Raw genomic sequence first — 19,194 nt, 5'->3', positions numbered from 1 at the left:
GAATCCTGTATCCAGCAAAGCTGTCCTTCAAATATGAGGGAGAGCTCAAAATACTTTCTGACAAACAGACAATGAGAGACTTTGTGAACAAGACACCTGCCCTACAGGAAATACTAAAGGGAGCACTACAGGGTGATAGAAGACAGGAGTGCGTGGTTTGGAACACAATTTTGGGAGATGGTAGCACAACAATGTAAGTACACTGAACAAAGGTAACTAAGAATACGGTTGAGAGAGGAAGGTGGGGAGCATGTGAGACACCATAAGAAAGGAGGAAAGATAAAGACTGGGACTGTGTAACTTGGTGAAATCTAGAGTATTCAACAATTGTGATAAAATGTACAAATATGTTCGTTTATGAGGGAGAACAAGCAAATGTCAACCTTGCAAGGTGTTAAAAATGGGGAGGCATTGGGGGAGGGATGCAATCAGCATAAACTAGAGAGTGTAACTAATAGAATCATTGTATTATGCTTCCTTTAATGTAACAAAGGTGATATACCAAGGTGAATGCAGATAAGAGGGGGGGATAGGGGAGGCATGTTAGACACTTGACATTGGTGGTATTGTCTGATTCTTTGTTCTACTTTGATTTAAGGTTATTTTTCCTTTTGCTGCTTCCTAGCTGTCATTTTTTTTTCCTCTTTCTTTTGCGTCTCTACCTTCTTCGAATCTCCCTCCTGCCTTGTGGAAGAAATGTAGATGCCCTTATATAGATAGTGGTGAAGGTGGTGAACACATAAATGTATGACCCTGCAGAGAACCATCGGTTATTTACTTGGGATGGAATGTATGGTGAGTGAACAAAACCATATTAAAGAAATAAGCCAGACACATAAGGACAATTATTTCAGGGTCTCACTGATAGGAACTAATTACAATATGTAAACTCATAGACATGAAATATAAGGTACCAAGATATAGGACGAGGCTTAAGAATGGGGAGTTGTTGCTTAGTATGAGCAGAATGTTCAATCAGGATGAACTTAAATGTTTGGAAATCAACTGTACAAATACTAGAATTTGCTTCCATGAACCAGAACAAATGTATGTCAATACAGTTAGAAGTTAATAATAGAGGGGCATATAGGGAAGAAATATATAACTATGGCAAACTATATACTACAGTTAGTAGTATTTCAACATTTTTTCATAAATAGTAACAAATGTACTATACCAATACTACGAGTCAACAATTGAGGGGGGTTGGTTAGGGATAGGGGAGGGTTAGCGTTTCCTTTTCTTTTTTTCTTTTTTCATCTTTCACTTTATTCCTTGTCTGGAATAATGAAAAGTTTCCAAAAATTGAACAAAAATTAAGTGTGGTGATGGATGCACTGCTGTATGAGGGTACCCAGGGGCAAGTGATTGTACACTTTGGATAATTGTATGTTATCTGAACATCTCAATAAAAATGGAAAAAAAAAAAAAAAACTACAACTAGATTTTTAGACCTAGCTCTTTCCTCCAGAGCTTTCCTCAATAGAGACTTACAGAGAAACCTGGAGATCAGTACAGAAGTCATTCTAATAAAATAGAACAGGCTCCAAGACTTTTCACTGACGCTGCATCTGAAGAGGACATGTAAACCCTTATTGGAGAGAGAATTTATATGAAAATGAAGTTAGAAATCTGTGAAAAAAGTGAAATTAAATTGAGCCACCAAATTGAGGAAACAGAAACTATAAAAAAAAGGAACATGTAAATTAGAATTGAATAAAATATGTAAATTCAGTTGGAACACATGGAAAATATGGAAAAAAATACATTTCTAAAAATTTCTATCAATGCCAAAATAATGACTGAAAACATAACATTCAGTAAAAACATTTACTTGGCCCATATGAGGAAAACTATTTTTATATATATATAATATATATATATATATATACACACACATACATACATATTTCCTGTAAGAAATCCAGTCATCCAACCCTTAAATATAAGTAAAGTTAATGAGGCATTAAATATTCATGATATATGTATATTCTTAATAAAAATAGATTATTACCATTGGCCACAGAGACTGCAAAGATAAAACTGTCTCACAATTATGAGGAGACTTTAATGTAAACTAATTCCAGGATAAGCTTACAAAGATACTGCTAAATTTCAGTTAATCCTGAAATTAATCTTTAAAATGAAAGATGACAAATTCTATTGGAGTGATTGGGTGCCTTATTTGACTATAAACTTTTTACATTTTTAAATTTCAATAACTTTTATTATTTTTAACCCAAGACCTTATTCAGAAAATGATATCTTCTATAGCACTTAACTTATATCCCTCTCCACTCTAATTTAACAATTAGCATTAATTTGCTAAAATAAATGTTCTCCAAAATTAAATAACTTATTTGATCATCCTAAAAGATATCCTATTTGTGATTAAGAAAAAATGAACTACCAATTTGGTAGGGCAATGTATCATCATAAAGATAAATAAATTACGGTCCTTGGTAAATTCAGTGGAACACCATTTTAAAAGGAGGGCTGATGCCAAATAGAAATTTCTAATAGAGATAAAGCACAGTGTTAGCAATGTTTTTTGAAATTAAATATGTGCACTTTAACAGGGATTATCAGTCTTTCACGTTTTAAAGAAAGATACATTAGGCACTGCTCATTACTTCAAGGAAAATCTTTAAGGAGTTTCTTCAAGTTTGATTAGTCTTACCTAGCTTTATTGTGGGTATCTATGCTAAAGTGTTGTTTAACATCATGCTTAAAAATGCTCAGAACAATAGAATAAAACACATCCATCCAATAATGCACAATGAGTTACTGTAATATGTAAGGCACTTCAAAACCAAAGTTTGTCTTAAGACCTGAAGTCTGAAAGTTGGGTCCCCCCCCCCAAAACAAAAAGTACTTGATAGTGTTTTATTCAAAACATATTGAGTTGGTAATCAAGAGAATTTATCCTAATGCTTTTTAAAACTTGTTATTGAAGTATGTTATATAAAAGGACACATTCAATAAGTGTACATCTCAATAAATCATCACCAATATGTAACTGTATAGCCAACACCCAGATTAAGAAATAGAGCATTACATGCCTCCCAGAAGCCTCCTTATTCCCCCTCCTAATCATCCCTGTGGGTAGGTACTATCCTGCTTCTAACCACATAGAAAAGCTTTTCCTTGATGTAGCATTGTATGTAACAGTTATACAGTGATGTACATGACTCTTTTGTAACTGGTTTCTTTCAACATTTTGTTTGTGAGATTCATTCATGTTGCTGCATGTAGTTATAGATAATTTATTCTTAATACTGTATAGTATTCTATTATTTCAATCTATCCAAATGTATTTACCTATTTCTTTTTGAAAATGAGTGGTTTTTTTGGAAAATGAGTGGTTTTCAGTTTGGAATTATTATGAATAGCAAGGTTAGGAACATTCTTATACCTTTTGGTGGACACAATGATTATATAACTAGGAGTGGAATTGCTAAGTCTTATACCCTTAATTTGTAAACATATTTTCAAAAGTAAAAGAAACACCACAGTGGTTAAAAAAAAAACCTAATAATAAGAAACACTTAAAGTCCCACTGTTTTTAAAAAATATACAAAGTAAGAAGTTAAAGTGCCATCTCCCAACTCCAACTTAATTCCTACCCCATGCCAGATAAATACATTCAGTAATTGGATGTGTACTCCTCAGGATTTTTTCTATGCCATATGAATTAATAAAGTTTGAACAACCATTAAAAATTAGAGTTAGGAGTAAAACCGTACCATGCACAAAGTGAAAATGTTAATTCATGTTTCAGAAGTAAGCCATCACCACTGTACAGGCAATATTTCTGACCACATCAGAGTAATTCAACTGAGAAGCATAAACTACAAGATTGGGAGGTTATTGCTATCTTCATCAGGAGATGGCCAACAGTTGAAGAAATGAGTTTACTGACATTTTAAGTTACTTTCAGTGATCTCATAATTTGAATTGCACTCAACTGTGAACTCTGACACTGTAGCAAAGCTTTACAGTTTTGCAGGTATTTATCATACAGACCTTTGAATGAAAGCACCTCTGATTCAAATTCTAGCAGACATACACCTCCAGCAAAAAAAAAAGCTTAAATTCATCACTTTTAATGCTCTTTCTTTACATACTATTTTCAGACTTCTTTTAAAATATTTAAATTCAAATAGTTGGATTTACCCCTTCATATAAAGAACTATATTCATGTTAACAATGGTAGCGTTAAAAAAAAAAGTTTCTCTTGTTATATACAGTTAGATGTTTTAAAAATACTCCCACCACTTTAAAGACCTTATCATTCTCATACTGGTGTCTTGTTTCTAGAAAAAGGAGTTCCGTTCTCTCCCACAACTTAAATGTGGGATAAACAACAGCTCTTCTTTGAACTTCACTTAGTTCCATCATCTCTCTCTCTGTCCCTTGTCTTCTCTATTTTTAAATTTCCTGAACACTTTAAAATATCACAGGGGAATAGAAGCTATCTTATTTACTTTTTAATTTCCAACTAATCTGCAGATATTCTGAAGCATCCTTCTGGTTTCAGATAAATTACCGTATCATTTAAATGGCTAATTCCTCCAAAGTAGCCTTAAACATGCCTCAGTGTCGACAATAAGATTCCGTCTTTTCTCCTGAAGTAACCTGTAGATGCAAATCTTACTTTAAAATAAAATTGACATCTCAGGGTTTTAAAAACAATTCCCACAGGAACAAAACTGAACAATGTTTTTAACAAAAGACAAAAGGATATTTTTCTTTTATACCTAACATTTATTGGATACTTACTTTATGTTACATCCTAACTCATGGGCTTTATATATATATAACCTCCTTTAATCCTCACCCCCAAAAGAAAGCTATAAGGTAAACATAATTATTATTGTAGTTGTTATTCTTGTTTAATAAAGAAAGACAATAAAGTAAAGTAAGGTTAAGTAACTTGCCTGAGACCATGCACTATCAAATACTGTGGTCAAGATATGATCCCATGCAGAATGACAGCATAGTCCACCTACCATGCTATGTTGTCTCCCAGGCTGATGGATAGGTCTGTATATTATAAGACTTTCAATTCATTCACTGCTGTCACTCAGAACTCTCAAGAACAATCAGAAATCTCTTTGATCCCCAATATCTTGAAATAATTCCTTTAAGAAAGCCCAGTTTCCCCAGAGACTCATGGCTTATCAACAAACTAAGGTGGCCTATAGACACCAAGTGAAAATCCTAAGACAAATGGCCCTCGAAGGGAAGAGAGAACAAATTAGAGTTCCACAGTCCAAGAAAAAGATCTGCAATTTGGAGAAGTGCATTGTTTCAAGGGGAAGAACAAAACATGTTCAAGATTCAGGGAGGGCAGCTACAAGAATAATAGGAATTGGAGCAGGGCCAGAAGGGGGGTGGGCAAATAAGGTGGAGAACAGATAACCAGCATGTACAGCTTAGAAAGGACCTTTGCTAACCTACTACAAGATTCCTACATTTCCTACTCAACCCGCAAGAGTCAACACTGAGTGCTTCTGCTTTAATGCTGAAGGGAGGTAATTGGTATACTGTTGGTATGGTTCAAACCCCATATATGAAATTTTTCTGATGCCAGGCTACCATGGATATCCTGGAAAACAGGTGGGGACACAGAAAACACTGTAAAACACTTCAAGTGGGGCAAAGGTGCAAATTCAGGTGTCAGAGCAATTCCAGGTAAAAGTCTCCTACTTATTAGTTTTATCTTGGATCATCCCTGAGCAATACACAACATTAGTGGGATTTCATAAATCTAGGGATATATATATATATTTTAAAAATTCATTTTATGGAGATATATTCACATACCTTGCAGTCATCCAAAACAAAGTGTACATTCAGTTGTTCACAGTACCATTGCATAGTTGTGCATTCATCACCAAAATCAATCCCTGACACCTTCAATACCACACACACACAAATAACAAAAATAAAAATTAAAGTGAAAAAGAGCAATTAAATTAAAAAAGAACACTGGGTGCCTTTGTTTGTTTTCCTTCCCCCATTTCTCTACTCATCCATCCATAAACTAGACAAAGGGGAGTGTGGTCCATATGGCTTTCCCAATCACACTGTCACCCTTCATAAGCTACATTTTTGTACAGTCGTCTTCAAGATTCATGGGTTCTGGTTTGTAGTTTGATAGTTTCAGGTATTTACTACTAGCTGTCCCAATTCACTGGAACCTAAAAAGGGTTGTCTATATTGTGCGTAAGAGTGCCCACCAGAGTGACCTCTCGGCTCCTTTTGGAATCTCTCTGCCACTGTAGCTTATTTCATTTCCTTTCACATCCCCCTTTTGGTCAAGAAGATGTTCTCCATCTCACGATGCCATGTCTAGATTACTCCCTTGGAGTCGTATTCTACTTTGCCAGGGGGATTCACTCCCCTGGGTGTCAGATCCCACACAGAGGGGAGGACAGTTATTTCACCTGCCAAGTTGGCTTAGCTAGAGAGAGAGGGCCACATCTGAGCAACAAAGAGGCATTCGGGAGGAGGCTTTTAGGCAGAATTATAGGCAGGCCTAGCCTCTGCTTTGCAGCAACCGTCTTCCCAAGGGTAAAACTTATGGTAGAGGGCTCAACCCATCAAACCACCAGTCCCTTATGTCTGTGACCACATCAGTAACCATCAAGGTGGGAAGCCCAATACCACTGCATTCTCCCCCAGCTCCTCAAGGGGGCTCTAAATAATTTTTCATTGTTTTTTTTATGAACTTTTTTTTTAATCAACTGTATCAAAAAAAATTTTTTTAAACATACAATTAAAAAAAAACATTTCAAACAAACCATAACAAGGGAGTAAGAAAAAGACAACTAACCTCAGATAACTATTTTACTTCCAACATGTTCCTACTCTACCACAAGAAAATAACTTAATGTAGCAATATATCTGTGAACTTGTTCCTACCATACCCATCAGAAACTAACAGACCATAGTCATTCCTGGGCATTCCCAGAATGTTAAATTTACTCTCGATAGCTTATCTGTTCTTATTGGGTTATCATTTCCCCTTCTTTAATTGCTCTCTATCACTAGTTCCCCTACATTCTACATTATAAACCATTTGTTTTACATTTTTCAAAGTTCACATTAGTGGTAGCATATAATATTTCTCTTATTGTGCCTGGCTTATTTCGCTCAGCATTATGTCTTCAAGGTTCATCCATGTTGTCATGTTTCACGAGATCGTTCCTTCTTACAGCCACATGGTATTCCATCGTGTGTATATACCACATTTTATTTATCCACTCATCTGTTGAAGGACATTTGGGTTGTTTCCATCTCTTGGCAATTGTGAATAATGCTGCTATGAACATTGGTGTGCAGATATCTGTTCGTGTCACTGCTTTCAGATCTTCCGGGTATATACCGAGAAGTGCAATCGCTGGATCGAAGGGTAACTCTATATCTAGTTTTCTAAGGAACTGCCAGACTGACTTCCATAGTGGCTGAACCATTATACAGTCCCACCAACAATGAATAAGAGTTCCAATTTCTCCACATCCCCTCCAGCATTTGTAGTTTCCTGTTTGTTTAATGGCAGCCATTCTAACTGGTGTGAGATGGTATCTCATTGTGGTCCTAATTTGCGTCTCTCTAATAGCTAGTGAAGCTGAACATTTTTTCATGTACTTCTTGGCTATCTGTATTTCCTCTTCAGAGAACTGTCTTTTCATAGCTTTTGCCCATTTTATAATTGGGCTGTCTGTACTATTGTCATTGAGATGTAGGATTTCTTTATATATGCAAGATATCAGTCCTTTCTCAGATACCTGGTTTCCAAAATATTTTTTCCCATTGAGTTGGCTGCCTCTTCACCTTTTTGACAAATTCCTTTGAGATACAGAAACTTCTAAGCTTGAGGAGTTCCTATTTCTTGATTTTTTCTTTTGTTGCTTGTGCTTTGGGTATAAAGTCTAGGAAGGGGCCACCTAATACAAGGTCTTGAAGAAGTTTCCCTACATTATCTTCTGAGGTTTTATGGTACTGTCTTTTATATTGAGATCTTTGATGCACTTTGACAGAATTTTTTAAGACCTGCAATCTGTGCTCACTGTCATCTCCCAGGACTCTCAGCATCTTCTCCTCAACTAAGTAAGGCCCTTGGGCCCTACCTGAGTTCCCCTTCCCTGTGCCATGGTGTCAAAATGAGTTTAAAATGGGGGAAATGAAAATCAAAGAAGAATCAAAAATTGTCTGCTGGAGTTCTCTAACAGAAAGAAAAAAGAGATATGAGGAAGAGATGTGTGGGAAATATATAAAGTTCAGTTCCCCACAGAACCTTGGTACCATCCCAGGAAAGGGAAAAACACCCTTTCATGAAGACACTTAAATCAATAATATCCATTTACCTAGATTGCTTTGAAAGCAATTCTTCCTGGAGCCAAAAGAGATGGAATGGAAAACCTTTGCAATCTTTTAAATCATACAGGCCTAAGCTATGAGTCAGAGGTGGAAAGATTTTATTTTTATTTTATCCCACAAGAAATCTGTAAGTGCTTAAAAGGTATTGAGAGAGTCAGTGTGTTCAATAGTGAATCTAAAAGGGAGGGGGCTCATGAAGTTAGGAATTTCTTTTCCTCATAAATGCATCACTATGGAAGTAGCTGTGTTCATATGGGGTTATGCTTAGGCCAAGTAACGAGCTAATTCTAATTCTACATCCCTTCCACTACAAAGATAACATGGCTGGCATACCACCTCTAGGTGCTACCCTCTGAGTTGTTTAAACAGAAAGGACAGATGTGCCCCAGTCCATCTCTACTCTTACACACAATCCCCTAATGATCAGCATGCACTGTGCTAAAGAATACACCCAAATACAGTCAGAAGCTATAGGAGAGCTGGATCTAATTGGTTTACAAGGTAATTAAACATAACCCTTGTAATCATAAGAAACACTACGTATGGAAGCTGGTGAGACAGAGAGAAAGAGATCAAATTAAAATCTTTAAAACTGTAATGGCTACAGATTTTAATTTATGACCAATGAGGTGGTTTATTTTGAAGATGCCTATTTAACCCTAATAGTTTAATCTCTCAAAATAACAGAAGAGGGATGATTGGTACACATACAAAGATGGTGTTCCGGTTTGCTAATGCTGCCATTATGCAAAGTACGAGAAATGGATTGGCTTCTATAAAAGGCGGGGGGGGGGGAGTTATTTGGTTACAAATTTATAGTCCCAAGGCCAAACAAATGTCCAAACTAAGACATCAACAAGGAGATACCTTCATTGAAGAACGGCCAGTGATGTCCAGAACACCTCTGTCAGCTGAGAAGGCACGTGGCTGGTGTATGCAGTTCCTTTGCTCCCAGGTTGCATTTCAAAAATGGTGTTCTCCAAAATGTCTCTGGATTTCTCTTAGCTTAGCATGTCCAAGCGTCCTTCTGTCTGCATCTCCAAGCATCAGCAAGCGTCTCGGTCTCTCCAAAAGTCTCTCTCAGCTTGCTCTTGGGGCATTTTGTCTTCTCTTAGCTTCTCCACAGCAAACTCTGGGCTAACATCTCAAAGTGTCAGCAAGTGTCTACATCTCCTGGCTTAGCATATCCCAGGGCATTTTCATCTCTCTGCTCTCCGTGTGAGCTCTCTTTAAAGGACTCCAGTCAACTCATCAAGACCTACCCTGGATGGGTGGGTCAAATCTCCACGGTAACATTCAATTGAAAGGTCACACCCTAATCAAAAAGACTAATCAGTCTGCCCCACAAGACTGCATTAAAGAACATGGCTTTTGGGGGGACATAATATATCCAAACCAGGACAGATGGTAAAACAGAATATAATCCCTGGACACGTAATTGCGTGTGTGTATTTGTATGTGTTGGTTAGAAAGTGGACATGAAACATAGGCTTTCTTTAAGATTGCAGACTTAATCACAAAATGTGTAGGCTGAAGGTTAGTGTCCATATATATTTACATTATTCAATGCAGTTCACATAAAAAGGATAGTGCAGTCAAAAAGAAATTCCTGCTGCTTATATTAAAATACTTGTTATGTTTCTCTAAGATTTTTTTCAGGGGCATTTTCAATTTGTTTCCTGGTAAAATGTCTATGAGAAGGTAACTGACTATCACTGTTGTACAAATATTTATTTCACAACTGTGAAGAAAGCAAAATGAGAGAGAAGAAAGTAAAATACGAAGAATAAATAAGAATCTATGACAATCTGATAAAAGTTGCCACCATAAATGAAATATATATGCAATGCCTCCATAATTACCATGATTGAAAAGGTAATATATAGAGAAAGTTTTAGAAACCTAATGCACACACACTCAAGAATGTATAACTTAGCTAATATAAATTTATTTCCCTATTCAATAAAAAAACTGGGGGAAATTTTTCTTTATCAATATCAGCTTTCCTTTTCTTTGCTGTTATGAATATACATTGTCATAAACTGGAACATTTGAAAGAGAGTGCATTTCCCTCTTAGAAGTAGCACTGGTAAAGTGGCATTAGCTGCTTCATTTGTAATGAAATATTGGTAGAATTCATGTCAGAGAAGCCCAATAATACTGATAATGAAAAGCAGAATGATATAGTTCCCACTCTAAAGATATATATATATTTACATACCCCTGTACATTCCATAAAAACTCCTGGCATTAGAAGTGGTTAGGTTTCCCAGCAAGATGGCAGCTGGCTCACGTCTTAAGTTTGCTAATCAAAATGACCCTCCACTGCTACCCTGCAGTAGAGTAGTTCCACATGCTCAGTATTCTAGGCTATGCCTCGGTCTTCAGAGTAGATGTTCCCTAGGCTTTCTTTCTTAAACAGAGAAGGTGGATTTCTTACAGCAAATTTGAAAACATAAGCTCTTTAAGTTACCAAGTAAATATTCTCTTCATCTTGCCCTCAATTCTCTCATTTCCCACCTCCATTCCAAAGTCCTGAGGTGGCTTGAAAAGCAGTTATGGCCACGATCGAATAATTTTGAGAGGACAAAACATTTTCTGGAACAATAATAGTAGCTAATGGTGATTTAGCATTTTCTATCTGCCAAACACCTTGCTAAGTAGTTTGCATACTATATTAAATGCACATTTTAATAAGAAACAGAGGCTTACAGAGATTAAGTACTTTCTTCAAAACCACACAGATGAATTCCATAAGGACAACATGAATACCAGACAACATGTCCAGCCTGTGGCTCTTCGGGCATATGATGATGTCACTCAGTTCTAGTCCCAATCTTGTATTTAATATATGCCTGCATCAAGATAGGCAGCAAAATATTCTTAGGCCACCCTAGACTTTCAGATGGTTAATGTCCCCTCTTATGTCTAAGTATGTAGAATGTCGTTATTGATGCAAGTTCAAGATCTGCATCACTCACCTGCCCAACTTTAAACTTTATGGAATCTTTATAAACTGTTGGCTGATTTCTGAAAAGTCAAAAGATTCCATTTTTGTGCATTACAATAATTTTTTATTTTAGTTGGAATAATATATTCTTTGCAGGAACACTTGTAAAATAGAATTCCATGTGCTTTGGGGGCTTTTTCAAGGAAGTTGGTATATGAAAGAAATATCTCAATTGATTGCTTTCTACTTCTGAAACCATACCTGAATAAACTGAGTTGTCCTTCGTCATCAGTCTTGCCATCAGCACAGATATCAGTGTACCATTCAGGTATTACTAGTCAAAGTAGATTCAATTATGCACCTATGGAACATTTTTAATGATGGCACAATAAATGTCACTTAATACATACATATTTTGAATTAGATACGATGGAATTGTAGTGTATTAGAAAGCTTACTTGCAATTGAGAAACTCTGAAAGCCCTCCTAACCCCACATCTTTTACAGAATATAAATGGAACATAGATGTCAGTGAGAAAACTCAGTTTAATTTTTCTGCCAGTATACCATGATATGTTTGTTACAGGTCCATTGCCAAGATTGGAAGTTTGTTGCTATTCAAGTCATTTGCCAGGTGTTCCAAAGAGGGACTTTATTCATGCATTCCATACTGCTAAAACTTAATCACTTAATCTTCTCCAAGGTCCGGAGAAGGCACAAAGTAAATAATGTCTTACTGAACAACAAGGGGAAAGTTAATGAAAAGGTTAGAGAGGGGAAAGAAAAAGAGCAGTACCCCACAGAGCAAAAATAGAGTTACATTTCTTACATTTAGTCCTGATACATCATGAAAACTAATGATACAACTCCCCTGAGCTGCATGCAAATCGGAGTATTAATCCCTAGCAAAATGGTTTATGTTATAGGAACGCACAAACAGATTTCCTTCAACTACAGTATATCAAACATGGTGGGTAGTTTCTGGTTGAATGATGAGTACACATGTCACCAGCAGGAGGGTAGTGACATATGGAAGAGCAATAAATATTTTCTCTGACACTTCAACAGGCCTTGTTCAATGACATTAAAGGAAGATAGAAGATATCAGGAGAAAATGCAAGACCATCTCTATTAGCTGTCATGCCACTGCCGAGGCAGCAACTCCAAGGTGATTTGGCGTTTGCAGTGTAGCTTGCACATTTAGTCTTAAACAAATGCGTAGCCTGAAATCAAATAATCAGTTGTTCTCTCAGAACAGTGTTTGCATTTTTCTTTCAATTATGGCATTATCCCAATAACTTAGATTTGCTTTAATGACAGTGATTATTGGGCATCTGTAGAGTCTCTGACCTGGTGACCAACCAAATCATGTTCAAGCTTTTGTTCTCTGTCCTCAGCAATGAAGTTTCTTTGCTTTCTGTCTGCATAGTTTCCCATTTCTAGAGGCAAAAACTACTGGGGCCAAATGTGTTAAAATATATTAAGCAATAATCCAAGCCCAAGAGATTTTTAGGTATTTTATTCCAAAATACTTTTTGCTAAATTCAGTTATCTCAACATTTTCTAAACCTCCTCAAATGTTCTGATTTTGCACCCATCAAGCATGGTTAATAATGACTACTATGATCCCTTCTAATGGGCAAAATTCAATAGGTATTAAAATGTAAACCAGTTGTTTCCAACTGGATTTATGTGACTTCTAATTCCTTTTGAATATTTACTGTCATGTACCAGAGGACAGCCTGAATCTCAAGTGTTAAATAGAAGAGCACATGGTTCAAAATGGACCCCTGCCAACTCTGATGTCATGGTCCCAGTGGGGAGGGGTATAAAAATCACTTGGTTCAACTAGATTCTGAGCAAGGATTGGAAAGGCAAAGTCCTGGGTCTGTCAAAGAAGACAGATCCCACCAGAGATCTAGCCATTTTCAGGCCCATCAGGTGGGTCATTCATAAAGATGTGTAAGTTAGCAAGAAGAGAAATGCAAATTACCCATTTTGAGATCCAAAGCAAAAGTGTGGTATGTGTGGATGCCACATCATGGTAACGTTGATATAAAGCTCTTTGGGTCATGTTTCTGTGATCTGTGTTTGCTTTCTGAAAGCCTTTATTTCCAATCTCCTGACTGCTTTAGAAGAAATGAACAAATTCACCTTGGTCTCATACTCATTCAAAATCTGATACTTAAAATGTAGGAAAGCTCTGGAGTATTGTGGAGGAGAAAAAGAGATCAGGAAATTGGAATTAAAATTTTCTTCTACCACTAATTATCTTTATGACTCTGGGAAAATCACTTATCATTTGTAAGCCTTTAGTTATAACATGTCTTGGTTTTGCTAGATGAAACCAAATGGTTGTACTAGCTCCCAAATTCTGACCTTCTAACTCTACTAGTTTTTGAACAGATGTAGTAACGCCATATCTTTTTATTTAGCTGTTGTGTTACAATCACTATGCATAATTAATGAAGCATTCCTTCTTATAAATTATGCAATGCATTCTCAATTTTACAAAAATTATTTCAAGATTGAAAGTTAAGATGAATAGCAAGTGTCTCTTTCTTCAATACACCTAATATGTAAGCCTTAAAATCTTAAATTTTGAAAAATAAACTTAACATGTTAACATTAAAAACTTGACAGAAGAGACAAAAGAGATAACCATTCACTTTACTAAAAGTAAATGTTACATTTATATATTCATTCAGTCATTCAACCGCCATTTACTGAATGCTTTATCATGAGCCAGATTTTATACCAAGGAACTTGGGATAGACCATTGAATAAGAAAGACAAGGACCTTATCCTCATGGACCCCATAATTTGGGAGAAAACCAAAATCAGTTAGGGAACATTTATATTGTCATTTATAAAGGTCCTGTCCTCATGGAAACCAGTCCAGCTGAAGATGTTGACAAGTAATTAAATGAATACTTTCACTCATGACATGTGTTACAGAGAAGCAGCTCAGGGGGTAGACAGAACATAAAACAGTGGAAGTAAGCCAGAAACAAAAATCTAAGAGGATTCTTATTATCACTTCAAATCCAATCTAACATCATGTCCCGTTTATTTTCCCTCCTAAATGTCTCTCAAATCTGCCTACCTTTCTCCCTCTCTGCTGTGACCAGTCTAAACTAAGCTGTCTTCTTTTGCCTGAAGTAGAGCGGGAACTTCAAAACCAATCTACTACACACACAATTGTCTGTCTCCAATCCATTCTCAATTTTATAATAAGAATCAAAAGCAACGTAAAATGGCATATTAAGCACTTAATAATAACTCTGATACTTAGTGCTCTAGGAAGAGGAAAAAAGAAATAGAAGAAGAATCTGTCATGCTGGCTAGCCTAACATAGTTATTTCCTTTTGCTTCCAAACTGCTATTCAGCCCTAGAGTTCATTGTACTTCTATACCTCTATTATTCTAGCAGTTACCACAGGCCCTGCTCCCCTCCACACAGGAACTCCTCAAAAACATTCCACAAAGAGGTGTACTTCCTCACCTGGACTGATGCTGATGTCACAGACATTGAGGACTGGTGGTTTGATGTGCTGAGCCCTCTATCATGAGACTTGCCCTCATGAAGCTCATTACTGCAAGGGAAAGGCTAGACTTGAACATAATTGTGCCTAAGAGTCTCCCCGAGTGCCTCTTTGTTGCTCAGATGTGGCCCTCTCTCTCTCTCTAACTGAGCCACCTCGGCAGGTGAACTCACTGCCCTCCCCCCTACGTGGAACCCGACTCCCAGGGGTGTAAATCTCCCTGGCAACGCAGGATATGACTCCTGGGGATGAATCTGGACCATCATTGTGGGATTGAGAATATCTTCTTGACCAAAAGGGGGATGCAAAATGAGACAAAATAGTTTCAGTGGCTGAGAGATTTCAAATGGAGTCGAGAGGTCACTCTGGTGGACATTCTTATGCACTATATAGATAACACTTTTCAGGTTTTAATATATTGGAATAGCTAGAAGTAAATACCTGAAACTACCAAACTCCAACCCAGTAGCTTTGACTCTTGAAGACAATTGTATAACAATGTAGCTTACAAGGGGTGACAGTGTGATTGTGAAAACCTTGTGGATCATATACCCTTTATCTAGTGTATGGATGGATGAGTAAAAAAATGGGGACAAAAACTAAATGAAAAATAGGGTGGGATGGGGGGGTGATTTGGGTATTCTTTTTTATTTTTGTATTTTATTCTTACTCTGATTCTTTCTGGTGTAAGGAAAATGTTCAAAAATACATTGGGGTGATGAATGCACAACTACATGATGGTATTGTGAACAATTGATTGTACACCATGGATGACTGTATGGTTTTGGAATATATCTCAATAAAACTGAATTTAATTTAAAAAAAAATAAAAAAAAATTCCGCAACTTCTAATCTGTTACTTTAAAGCATTCCAGGGCAGGGGAGACCAGGAAACATCCTAAGGAAGTCCATGAAAAAATCAAATTTCTGAGGCTATTCTAACAGAATCAGGAATGGCAAATCTGAAGTCTGGGGTAGAAACAAATGTCAGACATCACCAGAATTTCTCATCGAATTCGTCACTAAGCAGCTGAGCAGACAGATCAATAAAATGCAAAATAAATTTTGGGTGACTCCTTTTTCCTTGAAAATAAATGATGATTCATCAAATGTGCCTGATAGCTGCTGTTAGATTATCTGCCTGCTAAAACTTAAAAGAGAAATCTATAGTAGTTGTACCAAAGAGATGAAAAAAAATAAATTTTAAAACTAGGGCCAACAAAGAGTTATGAAATGCTGCTAATACTTTTTGGAACAGCTACAAGATATTCAAAATGATCAGCCCTGGGTTTGGTTTACCAGTTACTACAGTGATTGAAAATAAGGACTACATGATAAATCAAAACTGGATTTGAACCCTGGTTCTACAGCATTCTAGTATCATGACCTTGAAATATTACATGAACTCTGTACCTAACATGCTGTCTGTAAAATGGAGTAGAAAAGCCCAAACTTGGAAGATAGAGAGCCTAAGTTTGAATTCCAATTCTGCCACTTACTTTTTATGACACTGTAAAATCATTTTAGCTTCCGTTTTCTAATCTATAAAATGTGGCTTATAACATGATTTTGTGACGATAAAATGAGATAATGTATTAACAGCACTTGAGATAATGTCTTAATAGCACTTCACAGTGTGTGTGGGTCACATAATATTAATTAATTAAACAAATATTAAATGCCCAATATGTTCCTGGCATGGCTCTAGGTGACAGGGATAAGGCAATGAACTTACTTTTCCTTACAGAGCTTAAGTCAAGAACCACACAATGTGTCTTAGTTTCCCAGCTGCTAAAACAAAGACCATACAATTCTTTGCTTTGACAATAGGAATTTACTGGCTCATGGTTTCAGAAGCTAGAAGTCTTACTTCCTCGCTGGGTTGGTATCTTATTGTTGGCTGACAATCTTTGGGGTTCCTTGGCTTTTCTGTCACAAGGCCATTGTTTTAGGTTGCTAATGCTGCAGAATGCAAAACACCAGACATGGATTGGCTTTTATAAAACGGGGGTTTATTTCGCCACACAGTTACAGTCTTAAGGCCATAAAGTGTCCAAGGCAACACATCAGCAATCGGGTACCTTCACTGGAGGATGGCCAATGGCGTCCAGAAAACCTCTGTTAGCTGGGAAGGCAGCCGGCGTCTGCTCCAAAGTTCTGGTTTCAAAATGGCTTTCTCCCAGGACGTTCCTCTCTAGCAAGCTTGCTCCTCTTCAAAACCTCACTCACAGCTGCACTGAGTTCCCTCTCTTTGAGTCAGCTCATTTATATGGCTCCACTGATCAAGGCCCACCCTGAATGGGTGGGGCCATGCCTCCATGGGAACATCTCATCAGAATCATCACCCACAGCTGGATGGGGCATATTCCAAGCAAATCTAACCAACACCAAAGTGTCTGCCCCACAAGACTACAAAGATAATGGCATTTGGGGGACACAATACATTCAATCCGGCACAGCCATGCAGACAGCAATGTCCTCTCCTTCCTTCCCATAGGTTTTCTCTCTGTCTGACTTATAAAGGACTCCAGTAATCCGGATTCAAGTCCAACCTGATTCAGTTGGGCCACACCTTAACTGAATGAACATCTTGAAGAGATCTTATTTACAATGGGTCCACACCCACCAGAACACGGACTAAGAGCAAAAACATGTTCAAACTGAGGTACACAATACAATCCACCATACAAGGTAAGGGACTGTGTACGGGTGGTAGTAGGAGAGCGTTCTGGTTTGCTAAAGCTGCCAAAAATGCAATATACCAGAAATGCACTGGCTTTTACAATGGGAGTTTATTAGTTCACAAATTTACAGTTCTAAGGCCATGAAAATGTCCAAATTAAGGCATCAAGAGGTAAATACCTTCTCTGAGGAGAAGGCCGATGGCATCTGGAACACCTCTGTCAGCTGGGAAGACAAGTGGCTGGCATCTGCTGGTCCTTTGCTCCCAGGTTGTGTTGCTTTCAGCTTCTGATTCCAGTAGTTTTCTCCTTAAACCTCCGTAGGTTCTCATTTAGCTTCTCCGGGGCAAACTGTGGGCTTCAGCTCTTAGCTTAGCATCTCCAAATGTCTGGCTCTGTGTTGGCTCTTGCAGGTCCTCCTTGTTTCTCCCAGGGGCAAACTCTGGATTACATACCTTACCTTCTCCCCAAAATGTCTCTCTCAGCTTCTCTGAGCTTCTGTCTCTGTGAGCTCTCTTAAGGATTCCAATAAACTAATTAAGAATGAGAGGGGTCACATTCCATGGACATAATCTAATCAAAAGGTCCCACCCACAATTGGGTGGGTCACATATCCATGGAAACCACCTAATCAAAAGATCCTACCCACAATAGGTCTGCCCCCACAAGATTGCATTAAGGAACATGGCTTTTTATGGGGGGTACGTAACAGATTCCAAGTAGCACTGTGAGTGTTGTTTTAAACAGGCTGATCAGGGCAGGCCTCACTGATATGGTGACATTGATGCAGAGTCCTGAATAAAGTGAGGGAAAAAACCAGGCACATTCCTGACAGCAGTGCAAAGGACCTGAGCTGGAGCATGTTTGGCAATATCCAGAAATAGGAAGGAGGACCATGTGGCAGGAGCAGATTGAGCAATGGGGCAGAGTGTAGGAAATGTGGTTAGGGAAGTAACAGGGGCCAGATCCCACAGGGCCTTGAAGTGAGATTCAGAGCCATAGGAGAGTTTTGAGCAGAGGAGTGACCCAATCTTATTTATATGTTTAAAAAAAGTCATTCTGCTGCTATTTGAGAATAGATCTTAAGGGGAAATGGTAGAGGCAGAGACTTGTTTTTTAAAAAAGCAATAGTTGCAACCGCAATTGTTGCTACATTTTCTTTGATCATTATTACATCCTGTCATCTCTGTGGAACATGCATGGAATGCCCAATAACACCATGTTGAAAATTCCAGCTTGTCCAGAAGATCACGGGCAGTAAATGCAGAGTCAACACGGACAGGAAAATTGGACAGTGGTGTAATGACTTATTCTTTGCACTGGGGGTTGGTTCTGAGCACTTTGCCTCTGGACAAAAGTGGAACGAAGCACAATAAAGAAGGACCCCTGGAGGTAGACACTAAAAACACCAACTTGGCATTCTGACATGGGCATTTTAAGCTAAAAAACTTCTTCCCTCGAAAGCAGAAAGCAACCAGTGGAAGATGATCTACATATTCCATAGGGTTCATTTCCTCCCATCCCAAATGAAAACAGGGAGAACAAATCTTACAGTGTTAATTAATAGCATTTGGTCCACTAGTAAGACAGAATAGTACTTAAACAGCTCAATAACCGGTTTTAAATTTCA

Source organism: Choloepus didactylus, chromosome X, assembly GCF_015220235.1.
Source record: "Choloepus didactylus isolate mChoDid1 chromosome X, mChoDid1.pri, whole genome shotgun sequence".
In the NCBI taxonomy this organism is placed as follows: domain Eukaryota; kingdom Metazoa; phylum Chordata; class Mammalia; order Pilosa; family Megalonychidae; genus Choloepus; species Choloepus didactylus.
This window is presented reverse-complemented; position numbering follows the sequence as displayed.